This window comes from Tachyglossus aculeatus, chromosome X2 (genome assembly GCF_015852505.1).
Source record: "Tachyglossus aculeatus isolate mTacAcu1 chromosome X2, mTacAcu1.pri, whole genome shotgun sequence".
NCBI lineage: Eukaryota > Metazoa > Chordata > Mammalia > Monotremata > Tachyglossidae > Tachyglossus > Tachyglossus aculeatus.
The window spans coordinates 26,806,035-26,833,731 of NC_052100.1; the positions used below are offsets into that span (position 1 = coordinate 26,806,035).

At 45.5% G+C, this 27,697-nt stretch overlaps 1 long non-coding RNA gene across 2 annotated transcripts in view; it reads right to left on the minus strand.

Annotated features, from left to right (window-relative positions):
- LOC119949570 overlaps window positions 1-10,486 on the minus strand; it is a 126,360-nt gene extending 115,874 nt beyond the window's left edge. For both annotated transcript variants that reach the window (XR_005457227.1, XR_005457226.1), the window contains exon 1: window positions 10,295-10,486. This is a non-coding gene — a long non-coding RNA (uncharacterized LOC119949570). The remainder of the gene's footprint in view (window positions 1-10,294) is intronic.
- Window positions 10,487-27,697: the final 17,211 nt, after the last annotated feature.

Sequence of the window (27,697 nt, forward strand, 5' to 3'; positions counted from 1 at the left end):
TGTACAAGGCTCACGAATAAATCCACGGCTTGCAGCGGGCCTGCCTCAAGAAATATGCAACCATCACGGTCCAGAAATCGGATTTTATACTGGACTGTAAGCTCCTTGAGGGCAGGGATCATGTCTCCCAACTCTGTTGTACTGTACTTTCCCAAACACCTTGGGCAAGTCACTTAACTTCTCTCTGCCTCAGTTACCTCATCTGGAAAATGGGGATTAAGACTGTGAGCCCCATGTGGGACAACTTGATTACCTTGTATCTACCCCAGCACTTAGAACAGTGCTTGGCACATAGTAGGTGCTTAATACCATCATTATTATTATTATTATAGTGCTCAACACACAGTGAGCACTTAATGACATTATTATTATTATTATTATTATTATTATTATCATTATTATTATTATTATTATGCAGCACGGCCGGGAGAAGCAGTATGGCCTAGTGGAAGGACCCCAGGCTTGGGAATCAGAGGACCTGAGTTCTAAGTCTGGCTCTGCTAACTGCTTGCTCTGTAACCTTGGGCAAACCATTTAACTTCTCTGCGCCTCAGTTCCCTCAACTGTAAAATGGAGATTAAATACCTGTTCTCCCTCCCACTTAGACTGTGTGAGTCCCAAGGGGGACAGGGACTGTGTCTGACCTAATTATTTTGTACCTCCTCCAGGACTTAGAACAGTGTTTGACGCTTACCAAAGGCCATAAAAAAAATAAAAAATAATAAAAATTACCACCGACCGATTAACGCAAGCCCTCAATTCCCCTATTTGTCTTCCATTTTGCTGTGCCAATGCCCTTGGGTGTGTACCCCTTAAACCCTTTGATATTCTTCTCAGCCCGGCCCCACAGGCATTAATGTACAACTGTCTCTCCCCCGCTTCACTGTAAATTCCTCGTGGACAGGGATCATGTCTCCCCACTCTATTACACTGTACTTCCCCAAGTGCTTGCTACCGTGCTCAGCACACGGTAAGTGTTCAGTAAATTCCTCTGATTTATTAACTGATTGCTTAATGATTGATTAACCTTTGATGCTCACATAGTGATTGCGAAAGGCAGGAATACTGGGATTGGGCTGAATCGATACACATCAAGATTTGGTTTCTCTCCACTGTAAAGTCATTGTACAAGGTGAAAGTAAAGAACGCTTTGTTTAGGAAGCCCTAGGTAGCAACTTGGATTCATTCCAACTCAGACAAGTCAAAATCAATCTCCACTTTGTGCCTCTTGAAGGGTTCAGCATGGTTGGTAATAATTATAATAATAATTATGGCATTTGTTAAGTGCTTACTATGCGTCAACCACCATTCTAAGTGCTGGGGGAGATACAAGTTAATGAGTCCCACACAGGGCTCACAGTCTAAAGGAGTAGAACAGATAGTGAATCCCCATTTTACAGTTGAGAAAACTGAGGCGCAGAGAATAATAATTATAATTATTATGGCACTTGTTAAGCACTTACTATATGCCAAGTATTGTACTAAGCGCTGGGGTAGATGCAAGTCAATCAGGTTGGACACAGTCGCTGACCCACATGGAGCTCTTATAGCCTGGAGGACCTTAAGAGTATGACAATCCCCCAGGGGACTGTACACTTGGGAGAGTACAAAACAACAGAGTTAGTGGACATGTTCCTTACCCACAATAAGCTTTCAGCCTAGTATGGGAGACAGACATTAATATAAGCAATTTACAGACGCATACAAAGTGCTGTGGGGCTGAAGCATGGCTTAGTGGTTACAGCACGGGTCGGGAGTCAAAAAGAAAGACCTGGATTCTAATTCCAGCTCCTCCACTTGTCCACTGTGTAACCTTGGGTAAGTCATTTAACTTCTATGTGCCTCAGTTATTTCATCTACAAAAGAGGGATTAAGACTGCGAGCCCAATGTGGAACAGGGACTGTGTCCAACCAGGTTAACTTGTGTCTACCTCAGAGTTTAGAACAGTGCTTGGCACATAGTAAGCCCTTAATAAGAACTATAATTATTATTATTACCCAGTGCCCAAAGGGTACAGAACCAAGTGGCTCGATGATATAGAAGACAGAGGGCCAAAGGGAAATAAGGGCTTAATTGGGGAAGGCCTCTTGGAGGAGATGTGACCGTATGGAAAAATGTTTTAAAGGGGTCACGGTTTCACCCGGTTCTGTTTACGACAAGACATCCAATTGTGAATGCTTAACCTGATTTTGTAGGCAAAGCTTTTTGAGTGCACATGGGAGAGTTTGCTTATGTGTGCACGTAAAAAATGTGGCAGATAAGGTTTGTGAGTCCAGATTACCCGATCTCATTATATTCCACTGAGTACAGCGGGAAGCCAAGCGTGATGCCAGTTCTGTAAAATACATGTTTATTGTAATGTTTGTATGCCCGCTTGTTACAAGAGAACTTGTGTTCCCCTTCCAGACACAGGTAGAAGGCAGTAAACACTTGCTCCTCTGTCAGAAGGAAGAAACCCGAGAATGAAATGAAAATGGAATGGGTTCATTCCCTAAATAGTCAAACAAGAAGCAAAGAAAATACTCCGTAAAAACAGCGGCTTCCATTACAAAACTCAGGCAGCATAATCAGGTGGAAAGAGCATGGGCTGGGAGTCAGGGCACCTGGATTCTAGTCCTAATTCTGCCACTGGCCGTGACTTCAGAAAGGCCGCTTAACCTCTCTATGACCCAGGGTCTCAACTGTAAGGTGGAAATAAGACACATGCTTTCTCTCCCTCCCCGACCGAGGCAGGGACTAACTCCGTCTTGATTATTCTAGATCTATCCCCTTGCCTGGCACAGACTGAGCACTTAATAAATGCCAAAACCAAGTAATTAAGGTAGAATAATGACACCCTGATTAAAAACAAAATAACTACAAAACAATATAAGAGCATGCATTGCACAATAAATAGGGTCAAAGGGCCCCAAAACTCCCTGTGTGTTCCTCAACTCTAACCATAATAAGGCCTTGGACAGGTGGCCCAGGTTTATTTGAGTTGCAGATGTATAACTCTTTAAAGTGGGACTGGATGACAGATCCCCTTCTTATGGAAAAAGCTCCCCCATCCTCCAGAAAACCCTGCTAAAGAAAACTTCCAAAGCAGACAGCTTGCGTATCTACAGATAATTTATGCCTTTTGAATCTGCAGACCTCTGGCCCCTAAATTCTCAGTTTTGATCATGAAGAGATATACAGTGTCTGTTCTAAAGCAGTTTCTCCACTATTATAGTTTTTGGGTTTTTCTTTTTTTACAAACACATTGCCCCTGATATTTACCACGGCAAATTTTATTATTCTCTGTGTGTATACGTTTAGAAAAACCGAGGAAATGTTTATGCTGACATCATATGTTTCAAATGTAAGAGATTGCTTTTTCAATCTGCAGGACTACTAAACAGTTTTGTGAACTCCTAAAGTATTAATAAAATTAAGTGGCAACAGTTCTACTCTGTTTTTGAGGCTTATTAAAAGTTCTATCCTTTACTGACAAAATCCCACAGTTTGCACCCAATTCCAGAAAAAAGGTAATACTATAACAAAGCAACAAGCATCTAACAAGCAAATCGTTATGGCAAATGACTTTATTTGTTTACATAACTGCTACAGTTTAAAGTATGTACACAGTAAACAAATTGTCTCCAATCTCAATTGCATCACAAAACATTATTTAAACAATGTTTAAATATAGCTTCCCAAAGTGATCTAGTGGGTGTGTAGTATCATGGGCCATTACTAACCTTCTTCTAACCTCAAAAAAGCTGAGTCAGTAAAGCTGCCTCACCGCTTAAAACTGGTACGTAAAACGGAATTGAAATGCAACCGTTTAAATTAGGGCCTACGCTAGATCATTCACCGTTTAAAATCTTCCTCCTTTGAAAGAGATCCTGGGTCAGAACTATTTACCAGAATTGGACTTCCTTCTACTTCGTTTGTTATGCTTTGGTCACCTAAGAAAGATCTGCTAAGAGTAATCTCAGAAGCAGAGACCCTCAGCTAAATCTCTTCTCAGAACTGGGCATGAACGACCATAAACCTCACAGCAGCTAATCATTCAGAGTCCTATTCCATCGCTCGGGAAAGTATACGTGATCGTGCAGTTCATAATATCAGACAAGAAAAAAAATTGAAGTAAAATCCTGCAGACAACACACTCCTACACCATTTGGAATTCTGTTCACAGTTAATTACATTTCCCTTTATTGACTTAACACACTTTCTCCCCCAAATATACTATTTTAAGAGAACAATATGGCCTAGTTTTCTTACTTCATTAAAACGGAGGCCTGAAAAACACATTTCAGAGCTCAAAGTACAGGTTAGCTCTCCAACAACTATATTTTTAGGTATTAAAATGTATTCATTTGTTTATTAATAGTTTCGGGATGGCAGGCAAGCGTGTCTGATGGCTAACTGCTGCTAGCCAACCAGACAAGAAGCACGTTACGGTGGTTGTCAAACTCAGCCATTCAGGTACCGACAAAAGAATTCCGCCACGGAGAGCAAAGCTCATTTAGTATTTCTGAATGAATTAAAACAAAACCTACAAAAAAGAATGCACGAGTCCTCATATTCCACAGTGGCAAACACATGCACGAATCATTGGATTTACCAATATTTTAAGCTTCTCTTTAACCTGTCCTCTCCCAGGACTCCAAGTTAATTAAACCAAGTGAACTAAAAATTGAACTGCAATTAGGCCACTGACAGGCATTTGATAGGTGAAATAAAGACCACAGAGATTGCTTTTGTTTTCAAACTTTTCCTTGTATAAAGTAAAATTCAGAGATCCTGAGGCCCCGGGCATGGCATTTCCTGTAAAATAGCCCTTATTTTGCCCGAGTCTTTCATAATGAAGTTTGAGGAATTTGCGTTTTGTATTTTTAACTAAATCCCAATCATGCACACACACACACACACACACACACACAAAAAAAAAAAAAACTGCCATGATTTTACTTATACTTTGGAAAAAGGATATATTTACCCTGATTTTTCTCAAACTTCTGAAAATGGGCTTCCCTCTGCGCATTACACTGCACTACACACAATGTCAAACTAAAATCCAACTTGCTGCACCCCAATTTTTTCCAGGCTACCTTGCTCTTCTGTGGTTGCCAGGCTTCATTTCTCATAACACTAATCTCCAAACCCACTCATCCACACCTTTTTTCAAAGCTAGCAGTCTCTTCACCTAAGCTCCACCCCAAAATGGGGCAGAAATGAGGGTCAAACTTCATTTTACTTCAGCAAGGCTCAAGCTAACCAGCCTGTGGTGAGGATGATGTCACTCAGGGTGAAGCCATATGGGAAGAGGTGAGTGACTCCTGCTCAAGGAACAAAAACAAGACAGACAGGAACTCAGACAGACAGTCCGGCAGACCCATCTAAAATGTGTGAACTGCCTGACCCAGCGGCACATAATCTCACAAACTTCCCCAGAGAGTATTCACATATGGCAACTTTAAACTTCTAGTTGCCCATGATGCATATTCCTGAAAGCAGGAGGCTTCTACCCATTAACATTCTTGTTCTCTGAGACTGGAATTTTTTTTTTCTTGAAGCCCACCCATCGTTAAATAGGGCGATGTGGGGACATGTGGACTGAACCACCCCTCTATAAACCTTCCTGAAATTGATCGATCAGTTGATCATATTTATTGTGCGCTTACCATGTGCAGAGCACCATACTGAGCGCTTGGGAGAGTACAAGATAACAGAGTTGGTAGACACATTTCCTGCCCTCAATGAGCTCACAGTCTAGAGGGGGAAATGACACAGTACATGGTGAAAGTGGCATTTAGTAATGCAATTTTTCTCCACTAAATTATCAGCCTAGAAGCCAGAGGCCTTTATCTTTCACCTCCACCCTAACCAGCGAAGGAAAAGTCTTTGAAGTCAATATAAAATCAGACTGAGAAAGATGCTAGGCTCTAACTACGTGGGCTAGAGAATGAGTAAACTTAGGTTCTTTTGCTTTTGGCCAAAGTTAACTGGTGAAAAGTTCATAAGGGTGGCAGTCGGCGGCATCACATTATCACCTCTAAAATGCTCCACTTGGCTGGTATTTCTCTGACCAAATGGACATACAAATCTCCCTGCAATCGCCAATGAGCCCAAAGCACTCAACTTGTAAAAGCAACTTTCCTTCCTTAGCCCTGAAAGGGTTTCTGACAACTTCCCCAAGCCTTGCTGATTTCTTAGTATCAAACACCACGGAACACCTTGCGGACTCTCTTCTCCTCTGCGAGATACTCCCATCCAGCGAAAAAGTTGGAATTCCTGGAGCATCCTCCTTCCATGAAAGCCCGGTAACTGAAAAAAGCCCAATATCTCTATTCCAAAGTGACAGAAGAAGAAACCACAGGAACGGTGACATTTTCTCTTCTGCAGACTGGACAGCCGGAATACGGCCCACAGAAGACTTGGGAGTGGCCTCGGTCACAAGACAAACCCACCTGAATTGACTTGGAAGGCTGTCTGTTGCCATGACAACCTGATCTAATTACATGACTGATCAGGGCTGGAGTAAGTGCTCGGAAAACCTACACCGCTGACATGCAACTACAAGATGAGAGAGACGGGCACATGCAGAAGGCTCAAGAGAAGCCGACCACATCTACGCTCCATGGCGAAGGATGCTGCGAAAGATGCTCCCATTTAACAGAGCAGCTCACCAGAAAAAGATTGAGAGAGATCAGAGATTGAGGTCAGCAAGAGAAGATTAAACAGTGCGGTGCTTGCACTCCATATTTTACATCACCTCACTATCCATCAGTGGTATTTATGGGGCGCTTACTTACGTGCCGAGCACTGTATTAAGCGCTTGGGAGAGCACACTAAAAGCAGAGTTAGCAGACACGTTCATTCATGCATTCATTCAATCGTATTTATTGAGCACTTACTGTGTGCAGAACACTGTACTAAGCGCTTGGGAAGTACAAGTCAGCAACATATAGAGACGGTCCCTACCCAACAACGGGCTCACAGTCTAGAAGGGGGAGACAGACACCAAAACAAAACATGTAGACACGTTCCCTGCCCCTATTAGCTAGCTCTGCACACAGTAAGTGCTCAATAAATACGATTGAACGAATGAATTAGCTCACATCTGGGATTCATTCATTCATTCAATCGCATTTATTGAGTGCTTACTGCGTGCACGGCACTCCCTCCCCCCCATACACTCTTTTCCCTCTCCTTTTATGCTAGGCGCCTATCAGGAAAATTAATGTGACAGGAGACAAGGGGTATATTTTAATTACCTAAAGGAATTCTCCGAAACCGAAATGTAAAATGCCTCCCGACCTAATGTGTGGGCCAAAGTACCTGGGTATGCCCCCTAATCCATCATCTACTGCGTCTTAAATAATAATGATGGTATTTGTTAAGTGCTTACTCTGTGCCAAGCGCTGAAAATAACCCCCCCTCCCCAGATACCATTCAGGCTGCGTCTATCTTGTGTCGACTCCAGTGCGTAACGCAATGCTTGGCACAGAGTAGGCGCCGGAGAAATATCTTCATCATAATTACATTATCATTAGTGGAATCACTAAATAACCGTAGGGGAGGGCTAGGCCCTTGGGATTTCGCTCTATCGCATCCCTCTCCGGGGTGAGATCCAGGCTGTTTAAGCCCTTACTGCACAGCCTACGGTAAACAAAACAAAAATAGCTCAGTCGTTCTCCTTCGCCACCTCGTGCGTTATATAACCGGCTTCCGACTGGTTTTCCTCTGCCATCGCTAATCTTCAGCAATTTTTCCCCCTCTGCAGAAACTATTGCACTACTCCCAGTTTCTGGAGGATCACGCATCCGAAAAGAAAGAAGACAAAACAGTGCGGGTTTAGAACGGACTCCTGATGCCCTATAGCCACTGGGATATTTTTTCCCCTCCTCCCAGGCCTAGTCTCCTCTCTTTCCTCCGAAAATGTCAATTGTCCAGCGCGTCCCCCGGGGCCAGGTGATGGCACGTGGGGAGGGGGCTCTGGGGACCACCGGGGCTGTTGCAAGCCTGGCCGTGGAACCAGAAGCCCCCAACCCACCCCCGGCCTGGCCTGTTCAGCTCTCCCCAGCCCCCACCTCCCTGTCCAACCTGATCTGGCCTGCACTCACTCCGAGTTGGACAACCGGGGGGGGGGGGGGGGGGGGGAAGAGAGAGAGAGACAGAGAGAGAGAGAGAGAGAGAGAGAGAGAGAGAGAATGTGCTGGACAACCAGAAATGGGGAGGGGGGGATGGAGAGAGGCAGTGTGTGTGTGTTTGTGTGTGTGTGTGTGTGTGTGTGTGTGTGTATGTGCTGGACAACCAGAAATGGGGAGAGAGGGATGGAGAGAGGCAGAGTGTGTGTGTGTGTGTGTGTGTGCTGGACAACCAGAAATGGGGAGAGGGGGATGGAGAGAGGCAGAGTGTGTGTGTGTGTGTGTGTACGTTGGATAATCAGAAATGGAGGGAGGGGGATGGAGAGTGTGTGTGTGTGTGTCCGTGTGTGTCCCCAGACCGGTCCTGACTGCATATCCCGGCCCTGGCAACCCGCCCTCCTCCTCCTCGTCGTGGTGGTGGTGGTGGTGCTGTCTCCGTGCCCCCTGCCCTGGTCCCCGGGTCCCCCGGCCCGCTGCTGCCAAGGCCACCGGTCCCTGCCGTGCCCTCTCCCGTCCCCACCCCCGCACTGGGCCGTGCAGGCGTCAGCGGCACCCAATAGGGTCCTCCCCGAAGGGTCCGGGCCACCCACTGCCAGGGGGACAGGAGCAGGGGGGGACAGGGACAGGGGGCGGGGCCCGGGGGGCAGGAGCAAGGGGGACAGGAGCAGGGGCTGGGCTTGGCCAGGGGGACAGGGACGGACAGGGGGGCAGGGGGACGAGGACAGGGGGCAGGGGACCAGGGGGCAGGGGCTGGGCTGGGGCAGGGGGACAGGGGGGCAAGGGGACTGGAGCAGGGGGGCAGGGGGGATAGGAGCAGGGGGCAGGGGGACAGGAGCAGGGGGACGGGGGAAGGGGGACAGGAGCGGGGGACGGGGGCAGGGGGACAGGGAAAGGGGGGCAGGGGGACAGGGAAAGGGGGGCAGGGGGACAGGGAAAGGGGGGCAGGGGAACAGGAGCAGAGGGGCAGGGGGACGGGGGCAGAGGGGCAGGGAGACAGGCGCAGGAGGACGGGGGCAGGGGGACAGGGGGACTGGGGGACAAGGGCAGGGGGGCAGGGGGCAGGGGAATAGGGGCAGGAGGCAGGGGAAGGGGGCGGAGGGGGGCAGGGGAATAGGAGCAGGAGGCAGGGGGAAAGGGGCAGGGGGACAGGGGAATAGGAGCAGGGGGGGCGGGGGACAGGGGAATAGGAGCAGGGGGGCGGGGGACAGGGGAATAGGAGCAGGGGGGCAGGGGGACAGGAACAGGAGGCAGGGGGACTGGGATAAGGAGACAGGGGGACAAGGCCGGGGGGGAGGGGGGCAGGAGCAGGGGGCAGGAGGACAGGGGGACAGGGACGGGGGGCAGGGACTGGGCTGGGGCAGGGCCCGGGGCGGCCCGTCCCCATGATCCGGAAGCAGCGGGCGGCAGTCCTGCCCCCTCCCCTCCGGCCCCGGTACGCGCACACCACACACACACACACACACACACACACACACACACACACACACACACACACACACACACACTCTCTCTCTCTCTCTCTCTCTCTCTCTCTCTCTCTCTCTCTCTCTCTCTCTCTCACACACACACACTCACACAGACACACACACATACACACACTTACACATTCACACTTGCCGGCGTCCTTCCTTCCGGCCCGGTCCTGCCCAAACTCCTAGCAGACCCCCAGGGGCAGGGGCAGGGGCAGCCAAGGCTCCACTCTCCTCCTCTTCCTCCTCCTCCTCCTCTTCCTCCTGCCCCCCGCCCAAGCAGCGGAGAGGAAAATGCCAGTGAACTATGAAGTCCAGCCTACACACACAAGCACACAAACACACACACTCACACCCTCTGCCAAAATGGGGGGGGGGGGGAAGGGGAGGGAGGACATTTCTTGCAGAAACTGGGAGGAGGGGGGGACACTAGTAGCCCCCTTTCAACCCTCAGGAGGCTAACAGTCCCTATCAACACAACACCAAAAACAGCCTCCACAACCCAGCATATAGCAAATATACATTATATATATACATAGATATATTCTGTGTCCTCCCAGCTGCTGATGCGGCCTTTCTTGGAGGGAGAGGGAGGTTATAATCTTATTTTGGGGGGAAGGGGGGAGGGGGCGGGCTCCTAAATAAGGGAAGGGGGAGGAAGGGTAGAGGGAAAAAGCGGAGGAGGAAAAAAAATAGCCACTTACTGTAAAGTGTAAATGGATCTGGGGTTGCTGGGGGGAAGGGGGCGCAGAGAGAGAGAGAGAAACAATGTCTTGCGGCTGCTGTTGCTTTTGCTTCCGTTGCATAGGGCTGGTTTTTATCCCCCTGCAGTGAAACAGGTCCTGCACGTCTCCGCCACTGTAGTAGAAATGATGTCTGCGGTATACACTGCTCTCTCCTCCTCCTCCCCTCCCACCCTTCTCCCTCCTCTCCCTCTCTTTCTCTCTCTTTTTTCCCCCCTCTCCCTCTCTCTCCCTCCCCAGCGTGTAAATGTGCAATAGAAGCCAAATATGGAGCAGTTGTTCTGTCTCTGCAACTGCTCAAGGATCCTACTTTGCAGGGAGGGGGAGGAAGAGGCTAAATGAAACGGGAGGGGGTGGGGGAGGGAAGTGGCCAGGCAACCCTTTGGCGAGCGGCCAGTACAGAGCCACACTGATTACTGCATACGCACCACCGACCCGGCCGGCTTTAACTCTTCCCTGGCCCCGAGAGAGCTCGAGGCTATCCGGGGTATTTAATAATAATAATAATAATGATGATGATGGCATTTGTTAAGCGCTTACTATATGCAAAGCACTGTTCTAAGCGCTGGGGGTGGGGGTACAAGGTGATCAGGTTGTCCCACCTGGGGCTCACAGTCTTCATCCCCATTTTCCAGATGAGGAAACTGAGGCTCAGAGAAGTTAAGCGACTCGCCCAAGGTCACACAGCAGACATGTGGCGGAGCCGGGATTAGATCCGCCTGGGTGACCCTGGGCGAGTCACTTCACTTCTCTGTGCCTTCACTGACCCCATCTGTCATTATGTTGCCGATTCGTAATAATAATAATGATGGCGTTTGTTGAGCGCTTACTATGTGCCAAGCACTGTTCTAAGCGCTGAGGGGAGACAGAGTGATCAGGTTGTCCCTCGTGGGGCTCACAGTCTTAATCCCCAGTTTACAGATGAGGGAACTGAGGCCCAGAGAAGTGAAGTGACTTGCCCAAAGTCACACAGCTAGCCAGTGGCAGAGCCGGGATTAGAACCCACGCCCTCTGACTCCCAAGCCCGTGCTCTTTCCACTGAGCCACGCTGCTTCTCAAGCGCTTAGTACAGTGCCCTGCACACAGTAAACGCTCGATAAATACGACTGAATGGATTGTAAAGTGGGGATTGAGGCTAGGAACAGCCTCAAGTACAGTGCTCAAGCGCTTAGTACAGTGCTCTGCACATAGTAAGCGCTCAATAAATACGATTGAGGATGAGGAACCCCTACATGGGATGGGGACTGTGTCCAGCTTGATTTGCTTGTATCCACCTCAGCGCTTAGCACAGTGCCTGGCACATGGTAAGCATGTAACAGATACTATTATTATTATTATTGAGTGCTTATTCTGTGCGGAGCACTGTACTAAGCGCCCTGGAGACGGCTTAAGCGCTTAGTACAGTGCTCTGCACACAGTAAGCACTCAATAAATGAATGAATGAAGGAGTTGCAACAGAATTAGCGGACGACCATAATGAGCTAACAGTCTAGGTGACTGGGACAAGGGCATATATGTCCTGCCGGGGGGGGCGGGGGTCCCCTCCCACCCCCTTCCCAATCTTCTTCCCATCAGGGACACCAAGATGGGGGAAGTTGGAGGGGGAGGGGGCTGTCAGGGGGGTGGGCATCACTTTTCCAGTGGTTCTGGGGAGTTTTGCCCCTGCCCACCCCTGAAGCTGGAGGAGGAGGAAGAGGTGGCTGGAAAGGGGCCAGTCTGGCCACGGAAGGCCTGGGGACCAGGGGGCTGGGGGTCCCGGAGATCTGGGGGTCCGGGGCAGTGCTGCGTCCGCCAGAACCTTAAAGCGGAGCAAGCAGGCTGCTCAGCGCTTAGAACAGTGCTTTGCACATAGTAACTGCTTAATAAATGCCATCATTATTATTATTATTAGGCAGAGTGGTTGGGGGCTGGCCTCCTAACAGGAAACTTTGATGGGGATGTACTCCAGGGGTACAGCCTACTCTCCCCCCAGCCCCCTGCAGCACACTCTTCCCTATTCTACCCCCCTCTGACCTCCCCCCACACCCTGACTCCCTTCCCCGACTTCCTCCATCCCATCTCCCCTTCTCTGACCTCTCCCACCCCCTCATCTCCCCTCCTTTCTCTGACCTTCCCCTCCCAAGCCCCTGCCCCATCTCCCCGCCCAGATCTCCCTCCCCTCAGACATCTCCCCACCCCGACTTCCCTCCACCCGCAGACCCCAACACCCATCTCCCATCTCAGGCCTCCTCCCATCCCATCTCACCTCCCCTACTCCATTTCACCTCTCCTGACCCCTTCACTCCATCTCCCCTGACTTGCCTTCATTCCATGCCCGGAGTGGGTTCTCCAGCCAAAGCAGATCTGGGAAAAGGAACATTTTGGAGAACTGCAGTCATGCCTGCCAGTCCCCCCCACCCTCCCCACCAAAAAAAAAAAAAAAAAAAAAAAAATTAAGGCAGAACAGGGTAGAAAACTCAAAGGAGATTTTCTGAAGGCTGTTGACAGGATCTGACCAATGGCAGGGAAGGGAGGGAAAGGGAGGAGAGGATGATGTGAATCTCAGAAACCAATGTGCCCCCTGCTTCCCTCTAGCTGGGCTCAACTCGAATATTAGAGCACGCCTGCCAAACCCTCGTTTAATGGGTTACCTCAGTTAGGAAGGAATATCCTGAAATGTTCACCTTGCCAACAGGTGTGGCACACACACACACGCACACACAAGGGGAAGAAGCCACATTCATGATATAGCAAGCCCACCCCAACCTTCCTGCAAATGTAAAACTTGAGGTACAGGTGGATGTCAAAACAGGAGGATAATTATAATTATAGTATTTATTAAGTGCTTACTATGTTGAAGCAGCGTGGCTCAGTGGAAAGAGCATGGGCTTTGGAGTCGGAGGTCATGGGTTCAAATCCCAGTTCCACCACTTGTCAGCTGTGTGACTTTGGGCAAGTCACTTAACTTCTCTGTGCCTCAGTGACCTCATCTGTAAAATGGGGATGAAGACTGTGAGCCCGCCGTGGGACAACCTGATCACCTTGTAACCTCCCCAGTGCTTAGAACAGTGCTTTGCATATAGTAAGCGCTTAATAAATGCCATCATTATTAGTATTATTATTATTATGTGCCAGGCACTGTACGAAATGTGGTGGTAGATATGAGATCATCTGGTCGGACCCAATCCCCATCCCACAGGGGGCTCAGGGCATAGAAGGAAGAAAAATTAAGGATGGGAGGGCCTATCAGTTACAAGAGTTACAGTTGTGAGGTCCCCGTGGGACAACCTGATCACCCTGTAACCTCCCCAGTGCTTAGAACAGTGCTTTGCACATAGTAAGTGCTTAATAAATGCCATTATTATTATTATTATTATTATTATTATTATTATAAGAGGAAGAGAGAGAGAGAGACTCAGTCCCTTGCCTCAAAAATAATTCATGTCAGACACGTCATTTGACTCTTGGCCATTCTTCTGTCTGTCTAATACATCTGCTGCTGGAGGATGTTTATCAACGAGGCCAGAGCACCGCATCAGCGTGTGAATCCCCTTCAACTGCCCCTAAATGCGTCCTACAGATCTAAGCTTCACTTCTAAATATCATTTCAGTTAAGTGCGTGTGGGCAAGTTGTAAGAAACGTTGTTCTTCCGGCATTTTGACGTTACAAACCCATATAATTTGCTGTAACCTACATAAGGCCACACTGGTCATTATTTCTCACTTCTAGGACTTCTTTCATTCGAAAATCAATGATTGGTGCCGTAGAAATCTAGGCTCTGTTGTAAAAATGGTATTGTAGGTCTTATTACAACCTCTAGTGGACAGTAGTAATCCATTTCTAGAAAAACTGAGCCTTTTTTTTCTTTTGAGTTCCAGTTGACAGGAATGATCAAAGCGAAGGTTGTTTTAAAGAACACATAAACATATAATAATTCTTCCCCCCACTGGGTGAACGTGGAGTTTTGAACAAAAGCAGAGGTTTTCTGGCAATGTATAGCGGCTATCCCTTTGTGCTGCAGGTATTGTTATTGGATCGGGTGTAAACAGAAAGCTTCTCCTTCTCATTTCAGTTTCAGACTGCTTTTATGAAAACCGAATTCATCTCAAATATTTTTAAAACAGAAAGTATTGGTTGCCATGCTTTTGGCTTAATGGAGACGTTGGTACTCCAACTCCTAATCTGATGACTGTCCCATTCACCTCAAATCTCTTTTTTAGCCATCTTGCATTCGGGAATATTTGGTAAAAGTAACTTCTTTATTATTGTTATTATTCAATTGACACAAGAAATTCACAAAAGAGATTTGCATAGTTTAAGCAAATTAAAGCTCATAATTCAGATTAGAGCCAGTCAATTAATTCAACAGTTGCCTCGAGGATGCTAAATGTGTACATTCCCCAAACAGTGAAACAATAGGAAATGTTTGTTGTTTGCGTTATTGGATGTCATTGAGATTAAAGGGATAAACTGTTTCTTCAATCTAAAAACATTTCTCTCTGCAACACAGAAACTAAACTAAATTCTTAGGGTACTTTTTCATTACCTAGTGTGCTGATTGTGATTGTATTCAGATGGTAGAGTATTAAATTGCAAGAAAGAGAACTGCCCTGTCTCTTTAAAAGCAAAAAGATCTCATGCAAATTAAGGCTTAGTGAAAGAAGAGCACAGCTTTGTGAGGCAGTAAGCAAATGTGTAGTACAGTAGTACTATTAACAGGCAAAATGTTACATTCAAATAAGATTGAGACTTCAACTTTGAAAAGACATTCGTTTCAAAATTAAGTTTCTAATCTGCATATACGTCTTCCACTGCACCTAGGTATTGCAAAAGTATCGTGGAAGTGCCTGCATGGAGCCAGGAGTCCTTTTTTGAAAGCAATTTTCAAGTGGAAAATTCCTCTCAACCAGAATCTGTGCGAGACAGAGCAAACCACCTGCACCTCATTATTATCATTAAATGGTTATTTTTGTTATGTTTAAACACTTACTGTGCACCAAACACTGTGCTAAACCCTGGGATGGATACAAGATATCAGATTGGACCCATTTCTTGCCTTTCCCAGAGCTCACAATCTAGGAAGTTAACAGAGAGGAGGAATCTTAGCCTCATTATAGAGGGGGAAACTGGAGCTCAGAGAGGGTAAGGGGTTTGCTCAAGTTCACATGGCAGGTCAGTGGCCAGTGTTCTGACACTGAGGTCCATGCTCTTTCCACTAGACCACACTACCTCCCAGTTTAGTGGGACTTGTGCCACGCAGATACGGGTAGGTTTTTAGTAGGTTTTTAACTACTGTACGGTCATCAGTTTATAATCTGCTGTAAACTCTTGGAGAGGGTATGGGTCATAGCCTTCTGTGTGTTCGTACAGTGTCCGGCCTAGTGAAAAGAATACAGGCATGGGAATAAGGAAACCTGAATTCTCATACTGACTCCACCAGGTTGCCTGCTGGGTGACCTCTGCAAGTCCCTTCATTTCTCAGCGCCTCAGTTTTTCATCAGTAAGACAGAGATTCAATGCCTGTTCTCCCTTCTACTTAGACTTTGAGCCCCAGGTGGAACAGGGACTGTGTCGAATCATTATCTTGTATCTACTTTAGTTCTCAGCCCAGTGCTTGACTTCATAGTAAACGTTTAACAAATATCACAGTTATTATTGTATCTACTCCAGGGTCTAATACAGTGCTTGCCTCAGAGTAAGAGCTGTACAAATTCCTGGATCACTATTTCATCCCCACAGTTTCTCATATTTTAACATTATCCCACCCCCTCATCCCTCCACCCACACAACCCAACCCCAAACACCTGTAATGGGTAATCTATACTAAATATCAATAAAACAATCACTAAATATCATTGATTCATTTAATTTCCTCTTGAATGAGGGTTTCCCTCGGATAGCACACTTCATTCCTCTAATGCTTCTCACAGTACCTCGATCTCATCTATCTTGCGGCCAACCCCTCACCCACGTCCTGCTTCTGGCGGGTAACACCCTACCTCCTCAATTCCGACAGACAATTACTCTTCCCGAACTCAAAGCCTTATTGAAGGCACATCTTCTCCAAGATGTCTTCCCTGACTAAGCCCTCCTTTCCTCTTCTCCCACTCCCATCTGCATCACCTTGACTCGCTCCCTTTATTTATTCCCCCCTCCAGCCCCGAAGTACTTACGTCCATATCTGTTCTTTCTTTACTTATATTAATGTCTGTCTCCCTCTAGGCTGTAAACTCAGTGCAGGCAGGAAATGTGTCTGTTTACTGTTACATTGTACTCTCCCAAGTGCTTAGTACAGTGCTCTGCACACAGCAAGCGCCAAATAAATGTGATTGAATTGAACTGTAAGCTTATTGAGGGCAGGAATCGTGTCTACCAACTCGATGGTAATGTATTCTCCCAAGAGCTTATTACAGTGCCCTGCACACACTAAGTGCTCAATAAATACCATCAATGGATTGAGCTGTCCCTTTCCACTTGGTTCTCCTTTACTTGCTGTCAGGGGGATATTCATAGGTTTTCAGAACTAGGTTACACCATTCAGTCCCAAAGGGGAGGGGAAAGAGAGGAGACAGAAGATGGAGATAATGCTATTAACAACAATTTTTTTTAAATTCTCATTCCAGAATGTAGTCCCAGCATTTTCAACCACCAGAATCAAAGCAAAGCAGAAGTGGGGGGAATGGACACTGCAAAAAGGGCTAATTTCCTGTGAAGTATCATTTCACTTTGACAATAATAATATGTGATTGTACTGTAAGCTTTGCTTGAGAATGGAACACTCTGTGCTGATGTAGATACTCTATTTCCAATAAAGGCCCTAGAAAAACAGAAACTGGGATGCTTGCCTCCCAATTCTCCTCTCTCAAACACTTGCTCTACATGGCCCTGGACAGGGCTATCATTGGTAATATGGCCTCCACCCCTGTATTTCTGCATTTCCTTTCAGAGAATAAGCATGGCCTCATAGATAGAGCATGAGTCTGGGAGTTAGAAAGGAGTTGGGTTCTAATCCCAGCTCTGCCACTCGTCTGCTTTGTGACCTTGGGCAAGTTGCTTAACTTCTCTGTGCCTTGGTTACCTCATCTGGAAAATGGAAGGCTGTGAGCCCCATGTGGGACATGCAGGATATTATTTTGTATCTATCCCAGCTCTTAGTACAGTGTTTGGCACAAAGTAAGCACTTAACAAATACCATTTAAAAAAAATTCATCCCTGCTGGCTTCTTGCAAGCTATTTCATAGGCCAGTTGACAGCTGATTGAATTCAAGAAAGTGTCTCGAGTTTTTTTCTAGTTGAACCAGGCTTTAGGGACCTTTCCAAACAAAGGGTCACACTAGGAACTCTTTGGTGGCTATTATTATTATTATTACATATGCCAAGCAATGTTCTATGCTCTGGGGTGGATACAAGATAATCAGGTTGGACGATCAAGCAATCACTCAATCAATTGTACTTATTGAGTCCTGACTTTGTGCAGAGCATTGTATTAAAAGCTTGGGAGAGCACAGTACAACAGAATCACCGGGCATGTTCCCTGCCCATAATGAGCTTACAATCTAGAGGTCACAGTCCCTATCTCACCTGGGGCTCACAGTCTAAGTTAGGGAGAGTAGACATTAATTCCCATTTTATATATGGGGAAACTGAGGCACAGAGAAGTTAAGTGACTTACCCAAGGTCACACAGCAGACCAAAGGCTGAGCCAGAATTAGAACCCAGGTCCTCCTGAATCCCAGGCTCGTGCGTTATCCGTGAGGCAACTTCTTCACTACCTGTCAGATGCAGGAGAAATTCAGAGAATAAAAAAACATGAAAATTTTAAATTGTGATTTTGCCATGGCGTCTTTTATCTTTTTATTAGATTCTTAAGTAGATCAGATTAAAATCTATTGGGTAATACTCGTGTGCAGCTATTTGCAATTTTTGAAGACAAAAGATAAGAGTATTTCAGGTCACAGTCTGCTGGAGATGTGTTGAAAATACCAAGCCTTTATTCTTTTCTTGAAATTATGTAAGCTCATTGTGAGCAGGGAACATGTCTACTAACTCTACAATACAGTACTTTCCCAAGTGCTTAATATGGTGCCCTGCACACAGTAAACACTCAATTAATACAATTGACTGACTGATTGATTGATTGATTGGCCCAGCAACATGTGCAAACAAATCTTTCCCCCTTATAGGTGGATTTTTTTCTGTGATTGACAATAATGACTCTAAAAGCCCTGTTTTAATCTGGAGTGAAAATCATTCTTCTTTCAGGGGTCATGGTCCCAGCAGATTGAGAATAATAATAATAATAATAATAATAATAATAATAGTATTTGTTAAGCACTTACTATGTGTCAAGCACTGTTCTAAGCACTGGGGTAGATACAAGGTAATCAGATTATCCCACGTGGGGCTCACAGTCTTCATCCCCATTTTACAGATGACTTGCCCAAGGTCACACAGCTGACAAGTGGCAGAGCCAGGGTTAGAACCCACGACCTCTGGCTCCCCAGCCCTTGCTCTTTCCACTGAGCCAAATAGCATGGCCTAGCAGCAGCCAAGACCTAAAAGTCAGAAGACCTGAGTTCTAATCCCGACTCCACTACTCATCTGCTGTGGGGCCTTGGACAAATCACTTCACTTCTCTGGGCCTCCGTTTCCTCATCTGTAAAACGGAGATTAAGACTGTGATCCCTATGTGGGACGGGGCTGTCCAACCTGATTAGCCTGTTTCTAACCCAGAGTTTAATACAATGCCTGGCACAGAATAAGTGCTTAACAGATACCATTAAAAAAAAAAAAAAAAAAAAAAAACTGGAGAGTCTTCAGAGTTGACTGGGTTCATTTGACCACCCTGTAGGAGCTCCCAATGTGAAAAATTCTTGAGGAATTCTTTCGAGAAAATATTTTGCAGCATTCAGTTTCTAGCTCAATAGCTGGCTTCCTAATTAAAAAAAAAATCAAAAATGGATAGTTTGGGCAGTGATATTGGTTTTCCCAATCCCTTTAATCGTTTAAGAGGTTTCTCTAGCAAACGAATCCTCTTTTCAGCTGGTAGAGAGCTACAATATTTATTTTTATCTTCTTTAAATGGGTAAAAAGAATTTTCTCCTGGGCTGAGATTTATGGATGCCAACTTCCTGCCTGGAGCAATTTGTTATAGCTGAGTAATAAATGCTGGAAAGTAGGAATGTAAAATGGAAACACTGACAGCCCCTTAACTATGCTATAATAATCAGGGTGTTACCCTACTTATGACATTACAAAGTAGGAGGGGGATCACAATGGGTTTCAGAAAGCAGAACTCTCCCCTTACATTATAGTCCTGTGTGAAAGAGGCCAAATGGGAAAGAAAAACAAACTGAAACAAAAATACCCACACGCAAATATATGCGCTCTCTCTCTCTCTCTCTTTCTCTCTCTCTCTCTCTCACACACACACACACACACACACACATGTGCTCAGACAGGCTCTCGAACACAAGATCAAGATTACTCCATTGTAGTTGGATCTGTTCAGGGTTAAGCATAGGAAATTTAGAGAATGAGCCATCTGAATTTTTTCCTTTGGCCATTTACCCACAGTGAGGGAAGTTGCTATATAATGAAAATGCCATTATCAACAGTTAGAGGGAGAATAAAAGTTTGTTTTCGCATTTGCATGTTTGCCCCTATTCCTTGCTCCCATTGATAACATTAGGCTCATTTGAGAGAGTTTTCCATAAGCAGTTAAAAACACCCTTGGAATTTCAAATCACATTGGTTAGTGATTCCTTTTAAAGAGTGGGAAGTGGTGTGGGCAGTGATTGTCCTCTTTATAGCTGAACTGTACTTTCCAAGCACTTAGAACAGTGCTCTGCACACAGTAAGCGCTCTATAAATACGATTGAATGAATGGACTGAGAGCTCATTGTGGACAGGGAACATGTCTATCAACTCTGTTATACTATACTCTCCCAAACACTTAATACAGTGCTCTGCACATGGTAAGCCCTCAATAAATATGACAGATTGATTCTTTTTTTATGGTAATCGTTAACGGCTTACTATGTCCCAGGCACTGTTCTAAGCACTGGGGTAGATGCAAGCTAATCAAGTTGAACACAGTTCATGTCCCACATGGGGCTCACAGCCATAATCCCTATTTTACAGATGAGGGAACTGAGGCCCAGAGAAGTCAAGTGACTTTGGTCCCACACCAGATAAGTGGTGGAGGCAGGATTAGAACCCAGGTCCTTCTAACTCCCAGGTCTGTGCTCCATCACCTACACCATGCTGTGATCTAGCCTGTAGAAAGCTTTGGGGTCCAGAAACACGTGAATTAGGTAAGAACCTCTTACTTGGATCTGCCCACTTCCTCTGTGAATTCAAGTTTCCATGGGGTGATCCCTTAGCATTTTTCTAGAAATGAAACACGTGCTAAAACTCATACACTGAAATGCCACAACCTATCTATTTTTGTTAATTGAGTAAACTTACTTGGGAATGTGCTAGCATCAGTTCCTCAGAAACTCGGCGAGATTAACGTAGAAAAATATTATTTGCTCCATTTAGAGACGGGAAGCAGAAGAGACCCGAAAGCTTCTCCATTGCTAGCCGGTGAATGGTGAGAGACAGGTACCTTCAAGTAACGGATGGCTTTGAACAGTGCCCTGATAGCGAAAATGATACCATTCACCTCTGGACTGAAAAATAAAACAAAGCCATCAGAAGGGTTGAACACTTTTGTTTTACAAGCTGATCCATTTAAGCCCAATATAAGATTTAAGAAGAAAATAACAAGAGGCACCGTTTAATAGTTACCATCTGTTTTCACAAACGAGTCCAAGGTAAATTCTCACAGAAGTAACTCTGTAGGATACTGGCCCCTGAAACATCAAAATTTATTGTTTTAATCTTCTTAAGAACATCACAATTGTTGCAGACCAGGAAAACTGGCAGTGTTTCTGACTTAGAATTAGTGAGCTGAACTTTGCTAGCTGTTGGCTGGGAGGGTGCTTGGAAGACTACTAAAGCATTCCATTAAAATCTTGGCATTTTGGTACCACAAAGGAAAGACATTTCTCCCTCCTCAAAGTCAAAAGAGCATTTTAGGAGGGATGAGGGGAAGGGAAGAATTTGAGCAACTGGTGAGTTGGTGGGGGCTTTAGAATAAAAGGGCAAATAAGTGATAAACTTTTACTGCAGTTGGTGGTGCAAGATTCTTTACTTTTCGAACTTCAAAAGATTAGAAGATAGGACATCACTCCATCTTCAGTCACTTAAGCAATCAGGGGTATTTACTGAGCGCTTACTGTGTGCAGAGCACTTGAGAGAGTACAGTTAAGTAAGCAGACACAACCCTGGAGCGTAAAATCTTTAACCATAAGGAATCAATCAATCAATCGTATTTATTGAGCACTTACTGTCTGCAGAGCACTGTACTGAGCACTTGGGAAGTACAAGTTGGCAACGTATAGAGACAGTCCCTACCCAACAGTGGGCTCACAGTCTAGAAGGAATGTTCTTTCCTGTCTTTCTCTTTCATTCAGTCGTATTTACTGAGTGCTTACTCTGTTCAGAGCACTGTACTAAGTGCTTGGAAAGTACAATTCAGCAACAGAAACAATCCCTGCCCACAACAGGCTGGCCTAATGGATAGAGAACAGGCCTGGCAGTCAGAAGGTCATGAGTTGTAATCCTGGCTCTGCCACTTGCCTGTTGTGTGGCCTCGGGCAAATCACTTTACTTCTCTGTCCCTCAGTTACCTCATCTGTAAAATGGGGATTGAGACTGTGAGCCCAACAGGGACAGGGACTGGGTCCAACCCGATTTACTTGTATCCACCCCAATGCTTAGTACAGTGCCTGGCACATATTAAGAACTTAACAAATACCACTGCTAATAGTATTTATGTCCCACTGAATGAGGTCCTGGTTTTGGACTCAGGAACTGGAGCTTTATTAGCACTAGAACTCTACAGCTCATTCTTCTGATTATTTCCTTCTGCAAGGGAAATTCCAGAGGAAAATGTACTAGAAAACCTTGGGGCTTGACAGGAAGAGCAAGAGTTGGAAAAAACAGCCGTGGTAGGATTTGCAAGAGGTCTGCTTTCTCTTTGATATTTGCTGTCAGCTTAATCCATGCTGTGGGTCAAGCTTTCCAGATGTTTTCAGTGGCCCTGCAGGGAGGCTTGTGGGATAATAATAATAATAATAGTAATAATAGAGGTATCTGTTAGGCACTTACTCTGTGTCAAGCCTTGTACTAAGCACTGGGATAAGTACAACGTAATCAGGATTGGCACCATCGCTGTCCAACATGGGGCTCGCAGTCTCAGGGGAAAGGAGAATAAGTATTGAACTCTTATTTTACAGTAGAGGAAACGAGGCACAGAGAAGTTAAGTGACTTGCCCAAGATCGCACAGCAGATGGAGTCCAGATTTGAACCCTGGTCCTCTGAATTTTGGGTCTGTAGTCTTTTTTCAAAGTGGCTCCAGAGTTAGCTGGTTGGCCCTGATCCTGCCTCAGACATACAGACGAGATGGCTTCTGCTACAGATGCACTGTAAGCTCGTCCTCTGGAGTTTAAGCTCACTGTGGGCAGGGAATGTGTCTGTTTATTGTAATATTGTACTCTCCCAGGCACTTAGTACAGTGCTTGGCAAACTAAGTGCTCAACAAATACCACTGAATGAATGAATGCTTTTTGACAGAATCGAAATAACATCACTTTGGCTTCAACCGTAAATTACTAGCACTTCCTTTCTAAGTACACAGTGAAGAGTTGGAACAGAGACCCAGTCAGCAGCAACCATGAAAATTATATATTATAAATTCCTTATTTATTCATATTAATGCCTGTCTCCCCCTCTAGACTGTAAACTCGTTATGGGCAGGGAATATGTCTGCTAATTCTGTTGTATTGGACACTCCCAAGCACTTAGTACAGTGCTCTTCACATAGTAAGCGCTCATTATATATTATATGATTGATTGATTGATTGATTAGAAGAAGACACCAACCCCACAGCAGTCACAGGGTTTTTCTCACTTCGTCCTTAATCGTATTTATTGAGCGCCTATGCAGGGTACTGTACTAAACATTTAGGAGAGCCCAATACAACAGGGTTGGTAGACACATTCCTGGCCCTCAACGAGTTTACAATCTAGAGGTCTCACGGCCTTCAGATTATGAGACCGAGCACTTAGCTGCTTTGCCCTGAAAGTCCCTTTGTTCTTAATCAGGTGGCTAGAAGAAATTAATACATTATGATGATAAATGGGCAACGGGGATCTCAGAAACATCTCCAGGAGCATCAGAGTCTCTAAAAGCACTGAATCCTGATTCACTTTTCCCTAGGGTCGGTCTTGTCTCTTTCTTCTGCCTGTTCTTGGAAATTCAGTGAGGTGTTCATTTTCCTACATGCCCATGACCCGCCAAAGCACTTACGCACAAACAGCCATACGGAGCCTTCTTGAATGTATCGATTTATAAACTCTACTATTTAAACACTTATTTATTCACCTATCCTTATTTCCATTCCCTTCTTCCTCCCATCTACGCATTATCTTGAGTCTGTCTCCCCTTATTGACTAAGCTCAAAATAAAGATCATGTCCTATTCCATTACTGTATTAGCCCTAGAACTTAGTTCAGAATTCTGCACAAAGTAGATAGTCCAGACATAATAATAACAACGATGGGATTTGTTAAGCAGTTACTTTGCATCAAGCACTCTCCTAAGCACTGGGGTAGATAAAAGCTAATCAGATTGGACACAGTCCCTGTCCCACATGAAGCTCACAATCTAAGTAGAAGGACAAACAGGCATTCGTTCCCCATTTTAATTGATTAATGGGTGATTCTATCAGGGGATCAGGCTCAGTAAACTGGAAGCAGTCTGACATAGTGGATAGAGCATGGACCTGGGAATCAGAAGGTCATGGGTTCTAATCCCGGCTCCGCCACTTGTCTGGTGTGTGACCTCGGACAAGCCACTTCACTTCTCTGTGCCTCAGTAACCTCATCTGTGAAATGGGGATGAAGACTGTGAACTCTTCATGGGGCAGGGATTGTCTCCAACCCAATTTATTTGTATCTACCCCAGTGCTTAGTACAGTGACTGGCACATAATAAGGGCTTAACAAATACCACAGTTATTACAACTATTATTATTATTATTTTGCAGGAATGTGTGCATCTGAGATCAATCAATCAATCAGTCGTATTTATTGAGCGCTTACTGTGTGCAGAGCACTGTACTAAGCGCTTGGGAAGTACAAGTTGGCAACATATAGAGACAGTCCCTACCCAACAGTGGGCTCACAGTCTAGAAGGGGGAGACAGAGAACAAAACTAAACATATTAATAAAATAAAATAAATAGAATAGATATGTACAAGTAAAATAAATAAATAAATGGAGTAATAAATAATATATAAAGTGGCTAGAGAAGTAGCGTGGCTCAATGGAAAGAGCCCAGGCTTGGGAGTCAGAGGTCATGGGTTTGAATCCCATGCTGTGTCACCTTGGGCAAGTCACTTAACTTCTCTGAGCCTCAGTGACCTCATCTATAAAACGGGGATTAAGACTGTGAGCCCCCGTGGGACAACCTGATCACCTTGCATCCCCCCCTCAGCGCTTAGGACAGTGCTTTACACATAGTAAGTGCTTAACAAATGCCATCATCATCATCATCATCAAATCAGCAATTCTCTCCAGTCTCTCAGAGTGGCAGAACTCCCCTCCCAGACCAGCCTCACCCATTCAGCCCTTTGTTTTCTCAAGAGTGGCCTGTGGGAGGAACTTCACAGCCTTGTCTTCTGGTCACTGCGGCTTCTGAATGGATCTGAACTTGGAGTTCTTGTTCTAGCTGGATACCTCTTCTGGGTCACCAGTCAAGAAGGAGTATTCCACGTCACTTATATCATGGGCTGCCTTACTTAGTGCCTTAATGGCTGGGGGACGGTCACCAAGATGCTTCCCGCTTCACTTTGCTCGCCTTCTCCCCTCCGCAATGGGCCTCGCTCTCTCTCTGGTAACTGCACCTGGCAACCACACTGGATTGGTGGTTCTCAACGTTTTTATCATGTGACCTCCTTAGGGCTTCTGTGACCTCCCTTCATTTTTGGTTTTGGTTTTTGGTTTTGGAACCGGAGATAAACCCAAGGCATCATGCCGTCAGACGCTCAGAAGTCAGCCGCAGAAGTTCAGTTTCAGGCACAGGGAATTAAAGACAGAAAAGCTAAACTAGATCCAAATGCCGACCCACCATTTAGTCATTCATTTATTCAATCACATTTCTTGAGTGCTTACTGTGTGAAGACCACTGTACTAAGTGCTTGGGAGAGTACAACAGAACAGTAAACAGACAGATTCCCTGCCTACAACAAGCTCACAATCTAGACAGGGAGAGTGACAATAATATAAATAAATACATTATCTATTTACCAGTAGATACACAGACCTCAGGCCACCCAAACTACTCTAGATCATCATCAGTGGTATTTATTGCACACTTACAGTGTGCAGAGCACTGTACTAAGCACTCGGGAGAGGACAAATGCTCAAATAAACTTCCTTAGATTCACAAAGGTATCAGCGTGTGTGCTGTCAAGTCAGTACATGGAACGGAACATTTAGCAAAGATAAGAGAGCAGAGTCCTACAGGCAGGAAGAAAGGCTTCAAGAGTTCCCTTTTCTGCACTGAAAATCTCTGCCCAACTTTCTGACTGACGGCCCTTCCCAGAGGATACTGGGAAATTTAGCCTATCTCTGGAAAATGTAGTTTCCAAGTAACAGGTACTACAAGAACAAGTTTCCTTTAGTCCCTCGACCTGAATACTTTTCACAACCAGATTCCATCAACAGATTCTACAATGGGGAGAGGGAGGCGCATTTTGAAAACGTCCAACTCAAAAAATCTAATTAAGTGCCTAAAAACTCAATCAATCGGCCATATTTATTGAGCGCTTACTGCCTGCAAAGCACTGAACTAAGTGATTTGGACAGTGCAGTATAACAGAGTTGATATAATAATAATAATAATGGCATTTATTAAGTGCTTACTATGTGCAGAGCACTGTTCTAAGCACTCAGGAGGTTACAAGGTGATCAGGTTGTCCCACAGGGGGCTCACAGTCTTAATCCTCATTTTACAGATGAGGGAACTGAGGGACAGAGAAGTTAAGTGACCTGCCCAAAGTCACACAGCTGACAATTGTTACCTGCCAACAGGGACCTTGCAGTCTAGAGAAGGAATGATGAAAATGAATAAGGAGCTTGAGAAACAGTTCAACTAGATAACAAAACCCCAAACTGACTACTCTTAGTGCATGTTTTTAACGTCCAAACTGTATGCTTCCCTTCTAGACCGTAAGTTCCTTGTGGGCAAATCTGTTATATTGTACTCTTCCAAGACCTCAATATACTACTCTGCACACAGTGACCACTCAATAAATAGGATTGATTGATTAATTAACTAATGGGGAAGCAATATTGTGGAGGATACCCTTTCTTCTCCCCTATGTGATTGCAGAAGGAAAATTGTAAGTTCTTTAGGGCCTTGTTCTGAGGGCCTTGTTTCTGTTCTTCTCTCCCACTCAGTATTGTGTGTTTGTTTGTTTTATGGTGCTTGTTAAGCACTTACTATGTGTAAAACACTGTACATTTAGGTTGGACACAGTCCCTGTCCCACATGGGGGCTCACAGTTTTAAGTAGAAGGGAGAACAGATATTGAACCCCCATTTTGCAGTTGAGGAAACTGAAGCACAAGTGACTTGCTCAAGGTAACGCAGCAAGCAATTGAAAGAGCTGAGATTAGAACCCAGGTCCTCTGACCCCCAAGCCCACGTGTCTTCCACTAGGCTATGCTGCTTCTGCTTCGCACTCAGTGGGCACTCAATAGAAAGTGTTGATTGATTGACAGGTGTCAAGCCTCACCCCGGTGGCCTGGCCCCTCTGATTCAGGACGAACCTCCGGCACATGATCGACTCCTAGCCCACATGACATTGAAAAGTGACTCAAGAAGCAGAGAGCAAAGACCAACGGTCCCATTGAGAATAGGGGAAAGAAGAGCTGTTGAAAACGAAGGAGCTGGCTCCATGAGGTAGGGAGCAAAAGACGTGCACGTGCTATTGGAGGAAAAGAACCCTGCAAGAAAACTATCAGCAGATGGTAAATACATTTTTAATTCCTTCTGCCATTAAGGGTGGACTGTGCACATTCATCCTGCTGCGTTAAGTTCCTTAAATAGCTCACCCCTGAACTGAATAGTAGTTTTGGTTTGTTGTTTTTTTTTTCAACTGAAATTTGGGATGGGGCACGGGCTGACAGAACGAGAGTGGTTTGGTGATGTGGGGAGGGTTTTCCAAAACTGCTTCTGCCGTTTCTCCTGGCTCCTGTCCTCTTGCC